The sequence below is a fragment of the Hibiscus syriacus genome, unplaced genomic scaffold, assembly GCF_006381635.1.
Source record: "Hibiscus syriacus cultivar Baekdansim isolate YM2019G1 unplaced genomic scaffold, ASM638163v2 tig00111783_pilon, whole genome shotgun sequence".
NCBI lineage: Eukaryota > Viridiplantae > Streptophyta > Magnoliopsida > Malvales > Malvaceae > Hibiscus > Hibiscus syriacus.
Window position 1 is genome coordinate 4,919,468 of NW_024063178.1, and position 11,262 is coordinate 4,930,729.

The 11,262-nt window shown below is 40.1% G+C and overlaps 1 long non-coding RNA gene and 1 pseudogene across 1 annotated transcript; both read right to left on the reverse strand.

The window, feature by feature from the left end:
- Positions 1–511: 511 nt before the first annotated feature.
- On the reverse strand, positions 512–2,681 carry LOC120170588 (annotated as a pseudogene).
- A 7,715-nt stretch (positions 2,682–10,396) lies between these two features.
- Positions 10,397–11,011, reverse strand: LOC120170655. Its single transcript, XR_005520804.1, has 3 exons — positions 10,889–11,011; positions 10,643–10,790; positions 10,397–10,542 (listed from the first exon to the last, which is right to left on the reverse strand). It is a non-coding gene; the product is annotated as an uncharacterized LOC120170655 (long non-coding RNA).
- Positions 11,012–11,262: the final 251 nt, after the last annotated feature.

Here is an 11,262-nt window from a genome sequence, read left to right on the forward strand (position 1 = left end):
TCAATGCTTTATATGGATGATGCTTATGAAAAGAAGCAATAAAATATAATCAATTGATTTTTATTAACTACTTCTCTCAGCCATCGAAAAGATTTCAGCCATGGTTAGTACAATTAAACTCGGTTTTACTTCCGAACCCTTCAAAATTTAAAATTTTTTGCCCGAAGGGTGGGGGTTTGGAGTTTGAGCTTGTGAGGTTCTGAGTTTTGTGAGTTGGGGGTTTTAACATAAATTGCGATGAAACAAAATATTTTATTATTCTCTTGTTTGTTTGAACTTTGAAATTGTAAAAAAAATGTGACTCTCTTGTTTGTCTGAACTTTGGAACTTATTATGAATATTAAGAAAATGAAAAGGAAATTATTATGAAATGAAACATAAAGCACTTACACCAATTCTCAAATTTTATTAATGGACATTGTATTACTGGTTATTCGAACAATAAATTTGTCTCACACACCTAAATTATTAATTGTAAAACTGTAAATGAACATCAACACAAACTTCAACGGGCTATTGTTATGAAATGATCATGGCGGAGGCAAAGCTCCTTCGAGGAATGAGGAAATCATGGTAAGAGCACGAGCCGGTTGGTAGCTCGGGACTAAATGACCGGCATCTCTCACCGTCACCAACGTTAGACCATCGTATTCCACCACATATCCTCCAACCTGATAATTTTGATTCGATAATTTCGAGAGAGAATGTTATAACTCGAGATGGACTGTACAAGGTTTGAACCTCATATTCAAAACGAAATGTTGGTGTTTGGGTTTTGCTTTACCTCCTCATCGGTGGACCATGGACGCCAAGCAGTCTTGATGGAAAGCTTGAGTTTGTTTATGGCATATCTGGTTGAGGTGACCGGAACAACTGAATCTACGTCACCGCTGCAAAATAATCGAATTTTAAATCTGTCGAATGTCGCTTTTTAAAGATGACTATATATTTATATGAAACGATTGAACGAAACGATATGGAAAAAAACAATTGAGGTCTTACCTGTATAACCAAATTCTGATGCCATTTGACATGAGATTCTTGATGATGGGTAAAATAGTTGCAGCGCTATCAGTCCAGCCACCATGAATCGAGTCGCTGAGTGATAATATAATATGGTTACGGTTAGATTTAAATTAGAATCCACGACATAGAAGCAAGATCGTGAGTACAATTACTTGCATAGATCCCACGCTGAAACCTTTGCATGGAGAGCCGTCTGAACGTCTGCTCTATTTAAATAAGATGACATATAGTGGTTCGAGCATGGATCGAAACTGTTTACCTAAAATGCGAATCATATGATCCGTGATTCAATTCGATTGATCATTCATTCTATCATGTCTCAGAGATCATATATATACATATTAGGATATGGCTATTGACGTACCGAATTGGATGAGGTTTTTGTCAATGAAGACGAATCGATCGGACAAAGTGGGGCATAAATATTGTATCCATCAATATTACCAGGCTCAATATTGGATTTGTAGATGAAGTTCTTACATTGTTCTGGATCTTTATCATTAAAATAATGGCAATAGGTGTGGATTCCTTTGTTGGTTTCATCTGAATTCAAGGCATGTGTCCATAAATAGTCAAATTGACCTAAATAGCATGTACGATCATCAATCCAACCATTCCCAACCTGAAATATATTCCTGAAAATATTTTTGAATATACGTAGAATACGAATACTTTTAAAAACATAAGTTAGAGTGGTAAATATTGATTCGAACATACCGCGATGCCCTTAAGGTTAATTAGGGTTTGGTTCGTATTCTTGTTGTTGAGAAGAATAGTGTTTGCAAGCTGAGGCACATAGTGGCCACCGTAACTCTCACCGGTGATGTACACATCTCGGGATTTATATTGAGGGAACCTCTCAAGCCAATTTATGAGAAAAGTGTAGGCATCTGTTTCCGTACTTTTGTCACCCGTACGCTGATAATCCAAAGTTGTATTCGAATACGAAAAGCCTACTCCGGCCGGAGATTCTACGAAGATTACATTTGCCACTGTCAAAGTTGAACCGAAATATAGTTAAATTCATAATCATAACTACATAAATGTTAAACAACAGATTAAATGGAAGTTGACCATTGTTCCATGCATAATTGTTGCGGAAAAGTGTCTTGCTGTCGTTGTTTACTCTGAAAGGGCCTAATTCCGTCATCGCGCCGATTAATGAAGAACATGCAGGTCCTGAAATTGTCCGAAATCATATCGACCAAGCCGGCTGGATAACCCTTGGATTAATCTAGTGTAAACGGGATGAATAATTAAAGAATCGTACCTCCATTGAACCATAAAACCAAAGATTTTGTAGAAGAGTTCTCGGGGGACTCGGCAAAATAGTAGAAAAGAGCTCTACCGGCCTTGGAATCAACAGTGACATATCCTGAATAATGGTTGAAATCGACACCGCTTGGTTGTCCAGGTAATGCAATGATTTTATCGGTCTCCATGGATCCACCTTGAGGTTGGATGTAGTCGTGAGAAAAGCCGGTGTTCACATCGAGCTGTGCCGTAAAATGCAACACCGGAGATGGTTTTTTCGACAAGCGGGATTTGAGAAAGTTACCAAGGGCTTGAGCCTCATTGGCTTCTCCGTAAAGTATGAGACAATGCCCCAAAATGTACATGGAGAGTAACATCCATGTATATGCCATCACTTCCATTGGCTTCTCCTTATTGATGAAATGTTAAAGGATTCATGGTTCTGTATATATAATTTCTCATGTGCTCTAATTTTATGTCATTTTGTGGTAAAACTTTGGACTAAACCAGCTGTTTTAAAGTGTAGTATATGTAACCTAGTTAACATTTGCTTTGTAATCATCAAGGTCGTCAATTCCAGTTGATTTCCTTTCGTTTGTTTGCCTCTATAGTATCGACAAATCTCATCTTGCTCAACCCGATTGGTTCTATATATATAACTTCTCATCTTACATTGTAACCTAATTAACAAATATTATACTTTCTTTTAAAAAAACATTAATGGAAAGACCCCAAAACTGCGAATATATATATATATATATATATATATACATACGATGGCAACTTTCTTTGAGATATACAAACAGCCAAAGCATGATGGTGCAGCTCGGACCTTTCACTACCTGGCATCAGCATTGTGACAGTGAATTGGTTCACGGTTCTAAACCTGGAATCCTGGTGAAGATACAATAGTCCTCGAGCGATTCCGCAAATGATATCGAATCATCTTTGCCAGTTCAGTAAGGAGCTTCTTGCTTTATCTTCAACAAGTATTTCAACTACCATCCGAACCATGAATGTGCAACTGTTACCCTTATTGAATCTCTTGAGTTGAGAAGGACTTACTAAATAAAACTGAATCGATGCTTTGATTTTCCATGTACTCGTAGACTAACATCTTCTCATCCATTTCGATGCACAACCGAGAAGTCGAAGCAGGTTCCTAAGCTGAAGCATTGAAATCAATTTAACCTTATTAAGAAACTGTATATGAAAGAAATGTATTGAATTCACGTATGTTGCATTTACAATCATACTAGCTTTATAGCTAGAGTCAAGCTATCAACCACTTAACCGACTAACAATATTTGGCGCCTAAACTAACTGATTGCCAAAGCCATGCTATAATACATGCATGTACACAGTATGCTATAGTCTAACATTCTCCCTACTCTTTTCATTTCTTCCCTTAATCGACTCTACACCCCTGGCATCACACATATACTGTGACGAAACTCCTCAAAAGCTGACTTTGAGAGAGGTTTTGTAAAACCATCTGCTATTTGATGTGCAGCTGGTATGTAGTTAATCTTCAGCAGTCCTGCAGCTACCTTCTCTCGGACAAAGTGAATGTCAAGATCTATATGCTTCGCATGTGCATGATACACGGGATTAGCGCTCATAGCCACTGCTCCGGTGTTGTCACACCATATCACCGACTCCCTCCGTTGTTGAATCCCTAGGTGTGCAAGCAAAGAACTTGTCCATGTAACTTCAGCAGCAACATCAGCAAGACACTTGTATTCTGCCTCCATCGTGGACCGAGACATCGTTTTCTGTTTCTTTGAGCACCACGCAACAAGACATTTCTCAACGAACACACCATAACCGAAAATTGACCGTCGATCATCAATGTTTGCTCCCCAATCTGCATCTGCAAAAGCTGACATAGACAATTCTGCCTCACTTGCTTGGAACATCAACCCATAATTCACAGTTCCAACCAAGTATCGAAGTATACGCTTGACTGCAAGCCAATGTGGTTCACGTGGTGCATGCATGAATTGTGCCACCTTACCAACACTGTAGGCTAAATCCGGACGTGTATGGCACAGATAGAGCAAGGAGCCAACTATGCTGCGATACTCACTTTCATTTGACAGCAGCTCCCCAGCATCTTTTGACAATTTCGATGCTAGTATCATCGGTGTGGAACATGCAGCTGCACCTGCCATACTAGTTTTCTCAAGCAGTTCCAACAAAAAAAATTTTTGATTCAAAAATAGAGAGCCACGAGAGCGATGCACTTCAATCCCCAAGAAAAAACGAAGTGCACCAAGGTCCTTGAGAGAAAATTTTTCACTAAGCAGCCTCACTACTTCTTGAATCTCACAAGATGAGTGTCCAGTGATGACTATGTCATCAACATAGACCAATACATATATGTCACCAGTACCTCGTTTACAGACAAACAACGACGAATCTGCTCGAGATGCTGTAAATCCAATATGCACGAGGCTATCCCGGAGCTTGGCATGCCAGTTCCTAGGTGCCTGACATAATCCATATAACGCCTTCTGAAGCTTGCAGACGAGGACAGATCCATCTTCAGCAAGTTGCACAAAACCTGGCGGTTGTTGCATGAACACATCCTCAGAGAGGTCTCCATTGAGGAACGCATTTTAATGTCAATGTGCCTCAACTCCCAGTCATTTGAAACCGCTAGTGTCACACAACATTAAGGGAAGAAAACTTAACAACTGGGCTGAACGTATCAAGGAAATCATACCCTGGAACTTGTGAGTAGACTTTTGCAACCAGTCGCGCCTTATAGCAATGTATGGAGCCATCTGGATTTCGTTTCAGTTTAAACAACCACTTACACCCAATTGGAGTACGACCTTCTGGTAATTTCACCAACCTCCACGTGTCGTTTCTTTGAAGAGCCTCTACCTCAGCATGAACTGCCTCCTTCCAATTAGTCGACTGCAACGCCTCTTGGATTGTGGAAGGTGTATCATTGTCAAAATGAGTGGAGTATGCTTTAGGTTTAAAAACTCCACATTTACTGCGTGTCTTCATTGGATGATGATTCCCTCTAGTTGATAGAGTAGTTGATGTACTCTGTACATTATTGGCCAAGTCCAATTCTTCAATCACAGGACTGGTATTCGCATTATTCAAATCATTTGCACCAGGATAAGTGGCCCCAATAATATTATAATTACCATTATTTTCCAACGAATGCAATGTGGAGTCATCATAGGTGGATACTGTGCCGAGCGGTGTGACCCCAACATCATTGTCACCCGTTGAATTAGAGTGCAATGTGGACATAACTCCAAGCGGTGTGGCTCCATTTGTAGTATGACGAGTGGCCCCAAGCGGCTCAACTCCACTAGCATCAAGCACGCCACTCGATATGGCCCCAACACCGTTTACTCGGTTGTTTCCCGTTGAAGAAGGAGACAACGCTCCAAGCCGCGTGGCCCCACCATGTGCGGCATTATCATAAGTGGCCATCTCTCCAAGGGCAGCATTATCACGAGCTTCATGTGCATTCAACACTCCAAGACCATTATTATCACCATGCGCACTATCTTCAACCGGTGTGGCCCCATTATTATCATCATGCGCATCACAAGTGGCCCCAACCTCATGTGCATCATTCTGAATAATTTCAATTGGCACGGCTCCATGAATATTATAATTGTTAAGTGGAGTGGTTGCATGTGCGTCATCACTAGTGGCTCCAATATGCGTATTATTGTGTGCAAGTTCCATCGGCATGGCTCCATTGGTCCCATGCGCATTTTCATGCGCATTATGGGCATGTATTATTCCAAACGGCAAGATTCCATTATTATTATAATACACATTGTCTCCATGCGCATTATCATGCGCACTGTCTCGGTAGCCGGTTGAAGTGGAATGCGGTGTGGCCCCGGTAATAGCATGGCTGTGCATATTAGACATGTCCTCTTGTCCCACCACATTCTGTGCATTCTCTTGAATAATGGTTGGTGCAGCATCACTAATCCAGTTCCTCACATCTGCAACAACTGGAATATCACGTGAACAAGCAGCTTGTGCATGATGTGGACGACATGCTGTAGTTTTATCTGCAAATGGAAAAACCTTTTCATTAAATACAACATGTCTAGAGATATAAACTCTACCATTACTTGCCAGACACTGATAGCCCTTGTGTTGAGGACTAACTCCAAGGTATACAAGACTGAGATCGAAAGCACAATTTGTGATTCTGAAAGGGTCTTAGGTACGGGAAACACTGGCAACCAAAGACCTTCAGTGAAGCAAACTCTGGTTTCTTCTGGTATAGCTTCTCGTATGGAGTCATTCCTCCAAGCACCACCGTGGGAAGGCGATTGATCAAATGAACAGCAGTCACAAATGCATATGACCAATACTGCATAGGTAAGGATGCTTGAGCTAGCAGAACAAGTCCTAACTCAACAACATGGCGATGCACTATCCCTGATCTGGCAAGCAACGCAGGAAACAATCGGTACTCTCCACCCCAATCTGACTGAAAAACTTTGATTTTACTGCCAAATTGATTTGCTACCAATTTTTTGAACAGATGAAACACATCAACAGCTTGCGCTTTGTCTTTCAGTAGATAAAGCCAAGTAAATCGGGTAAACGCATCCACAAAGGTTACATAATAGCGAAAGCCATTGGAAGCAATGAGGAGGTCCCCACAAGTCTGAAAAAACCAATTCAAAGGTGCAGTGTACTCTGTATTAGATGAAGAAAAAGGGAGTTTATGACTTTTTCCCATAAAGCAAGCCACACACGTTTTATTAACATCAATATCAAGTTTTACATCAAGCTCTTTGGCAATTTTACTTAAAGCAAAACTAGTTGGATGTCCTAAACGTCGATGCCATAGCTCAGACTGAGTCATATCTGAAGTTGCAAGATGAACTGCAGCACCACAACCTTCTGTACTGAAATCACTAAGAGAAAACGTATACAACCCTCCTTTCTCTTCACCTTGCAGAAGAATCACCTTAGAGAATTCATCAAGAACAAAGCACTTCTCAGCATGAAATTCAAGGTAAACTTTATTATCCCTAGCAAGCTTATAGACCGAAAGCAAATTCTTAGTTATGTGAGGCACATGCAACAATTCAGTCAAGATTAGAGTTCTTGAAGAAGCAGAGGAAACAACCGCATTACCAACATTATGAATATCAACAGAAACTCCATTGCCAACAGTAAGTTTACCTGGTCCTCTAAACTCAGCAGGGTTCGAGACATTCGCAGCATCTGGTGTAATATGATGTGTAGCTCCATAATCCACCACCCAATGATCACTGGACCTGGAGACCGTATTAGCTTGCAAATTACCTGCTGTCTGAGAATGACCTTTACAGTATTCACATCCCAGGTTTGAAGTTTCAGTAGCAGAGTAGTGTGCATTGGCAGACTGTCCTTTATGAGTTTGAGACTCAGATGTAACACACATAAATTCTTCATCATAACGATGCCAGCATCGATCAACCAAGTGACCGAGCTTGCCACATAGCTGACATTGAATCTTAGTTTGTCCTCGACCTCGACCTCGACCGCCTGTCCTGTTTGTAAACGATGAGCGTGAAGAGTTAGAGTCACGTCGTCCATTAGCAGAGGAATCATGATCTTCTACTCTCTCAGCAACATTGGCTGCCATAGGAGCATAATCAAACTGCTCATCGAACTCGGCCAACTGTGCTTCAGCATCTAACAGAACTATGTAAAGGCTGTCCAAGGACAGTGTTTCCTTCATCGTAGTGATAACCGGCATAAACGGTTGATACTCCCTGGGCAATCCTTTCAAGATACTGGCAACATGTCCAACATGCGAAACTGCACTACCACACGAGGCAAGTGCGTCACATACCTCTTTTACACGAGTGAGATACACTCGCATGCTATCATTTCCCTTCCTAAGCGACTGCAACTTGCAGTGCAAACTCATAGCAGCCGTCGTGGATCTGCTCGCAAAGAGCTGTTGCACAACACTCCACACTGCAGCTGCAGATTCGGCACCAACAAAATAAGGAAGAAGATGAGAGCTAATGGTTGACAGGAGCCACGAAGCAAGCGCACTATCCTGCGCAACAAAATCCTCAAATGTATCATTGACACGAATCGCACCGGTATCATCAAGAATCGTCTCCGGTGGTGATTGTAGAGCTCCGATCAACAAGCGCTCAAGACGGTGACTCCTTACCGTGAGCAAAATTTGATGCTTCCACAGAAGGTAGTTCATCTCATCAAGAACAACGCTGATTTTCTTGTGAGAGAAGCTCGTGCTTATGGACGACTCCATTGAAACACAAAGGAAGAATGTGCAGCAAGAGTTTTTCAAGAAACCCCAAGACCAATGGCGAAAGATACCATATTAAGAAACTGTATATGAAAGAAATGTATTGAATTCACGTATGTTGCATTTACAATCATACTAGCTTTATAGCTAAAGTCAAGCTATCAACCACTTAACCGACTAACAATATTTGGCGCCTAAACTAACTGATTACCAAAGCCATGCTATAATACATGCATATACACAGTATGCTATAGTCTAACAAACCTCATTCTTGAACTCTTCAGTTCCTTGCACAGTGTTCTTTGAGAGTCTTTTTACAGCTATTTACCCTGCATGTATTAGCACACATATGTTCAAAAAGTGTGTTTAAATCCCATCCGAGCTTCATGCCTGGTAAAAAAGTATCTGTAGGGTAATCAAAGCTTCGCCAAAGGTAATGCTCTGTCGACTCGGTCTCATCATTGTTTGCTTCTCTTAGAACCAAATTCCCGGAGTTAACTTTGCTGAAACAGGGTCGTCACTGTCAATACTCAATATCACCCTTTGTTATATTAGACGACCAGACAAGGTTGTTCCGTTGGTTGAGAAGAACCAGGTTTCGATCCTCGACATTGAACACACCCAAAGAGCTCGAAATCAGGTTGTCTGTTGGCAATCCACACGTATGTTCTGTCCGGAATGTTTCTTATTCCAGGTTGAAGAATCCAAGCTCGAAAACATCACCCTGGGAAACAATAGTTTGGTTATGTATGATGGACTGTGTTCCACTCAAAGTGACGAAAGATATCGGAATCTTGGGAAGAAGAAGATCATAACCAGGAAACTGAAGAACAATAACTGGTTCCAAAAATGGTGAATTCTTTAAGTTTCCACTATTTAGTCTACTTTGGACTACGGGAGTTTCCTTCATCGAAAACAAAAGATGATGAGCTTTAGAACTGGTTCTCTTATATTCATAGATGTTCCTACTCGCTCAATAAAACAAATGGCCAACGGTATAAGTCACTACTAAAATACATTTTGTCAACCACTCCCTATTACAAAATCTTTGGAAAAAAAATCATAATTACAATTCAATCTCATAGAAGTCTGTATTGTTGCGGAAGACGGCTATCGGATAGAGCAAAATCGCAACTAATAATTTGAGAAAATTAAAAATAAAGATAAAAGAGACACAAAATTTACGTGGAAAACCCCTAAATAATATAGAGTAAAAACCACGGGCAACAGTAGAAGAATTTCACTATAAGAAAATAGGAATTACAACTTCTCTCGATCTACCAAGGAGAAAACAATGATAATTCTCTCTTGATAAAAATGAGAAAACAACTCTCAAGAAACTCTCTAAATTCTCTCTAGTATTGGAAGAAAGATAGAATGTTTTGGGATGATTTTGAAGCTAAATGAGCTAGGGTATTTATAGTTGAAGCCTAAAAACTAATTTGTAAATACCCTAAAGTTTAGTGACTAAATTGAATTATCCCATTTATCAAATTTCAACAAAAGTTGCTATATTTAATTTTTTTTTCATGATTTCGGTGGTGCATTTAATTCCACCGAAAGTGGCTTGACAACATGTGACAACTTGTTTATTTTTCAACATGTATACCCTTTGAATACTGTAAATAATACGTATATTTTATGAACATATCAAAACAATGCAGATGAAGTAAACAAATATAAAATGTATCTTCCATCTACCATTGTCACTGTGACATCTTTGGAAGATGCAGATGCAGTTTCATGCATATCTCTACCAAGCTTCTCATGGAGGTATAAGTGGGCTGTTTCGGCATCGGCAGCGTTGGGCCTTCAATCTCCAGCATCAACACCACGGTGGCCATTGTCGGTCTGTTCATTGCCGAGTCCTGCACACACAGCATGCCTATGTGTATGCATTTCAACACTACTTTTGTCGAGCATGAATCCTTAATTGAAGGATCGATGAGCTCCATAGCTTTATCTTCGTTCCAAAGACTCCATGCCTTGCCAAAACAAGCCCATGAAAAACTCATTTTAGCATTGCAGAATTCAATAACGAAATCCAATTGCTTGGATATAAAGGTTGCATGCATTTGTACTTACGTATGCTATAAGACTCGTGTAATTGGCTGATCAAAAGCTAGTATTTCGCCGGCCGCTAATGATTTCTAACAACAATACTCCAAAGCTGTACACATCGGACTTGCTCAAAAATAGTCCTTCCATCGCATATTCAGGAGACATATATCCGCTGAATTTTTAAGATCAGAAACAGAAATTATTAGCTCTTTCAAGCTATCGACATTGTTTGTAATTTGATATCTATAAGGATGTGTAGTTTTTGCTTACTATGTGCCGACTACTCGTACTGTATTTGCTTCATTTTGGTTACCCCCGAAGATCCTTGCCATACCAAAATCCGAAATATTTGGATTCATCTCTGCATCCAACAAAATATTGCTGGCTTTCAGGTCTCTATGAATGATTCTAAGTCTCGAATCTCAATAGAGTTAAAGTAGTCCTCTTGCAGTGCCTTCGATAATGCTGAACCGGGTTCTTTAATCTAGCAGCGATCGTTTCGATTCGTCTGCAATTAAAGTTTATGAGTAAATTATGTGTTTCAGTACAAAAACTTATGAAAATCCGAGCATACTGCGGAACATACCGAAAAGAAAGTAGTCCAAGCTTTTATTAGGCAAGAATTAGTATATCAACATCTTTTC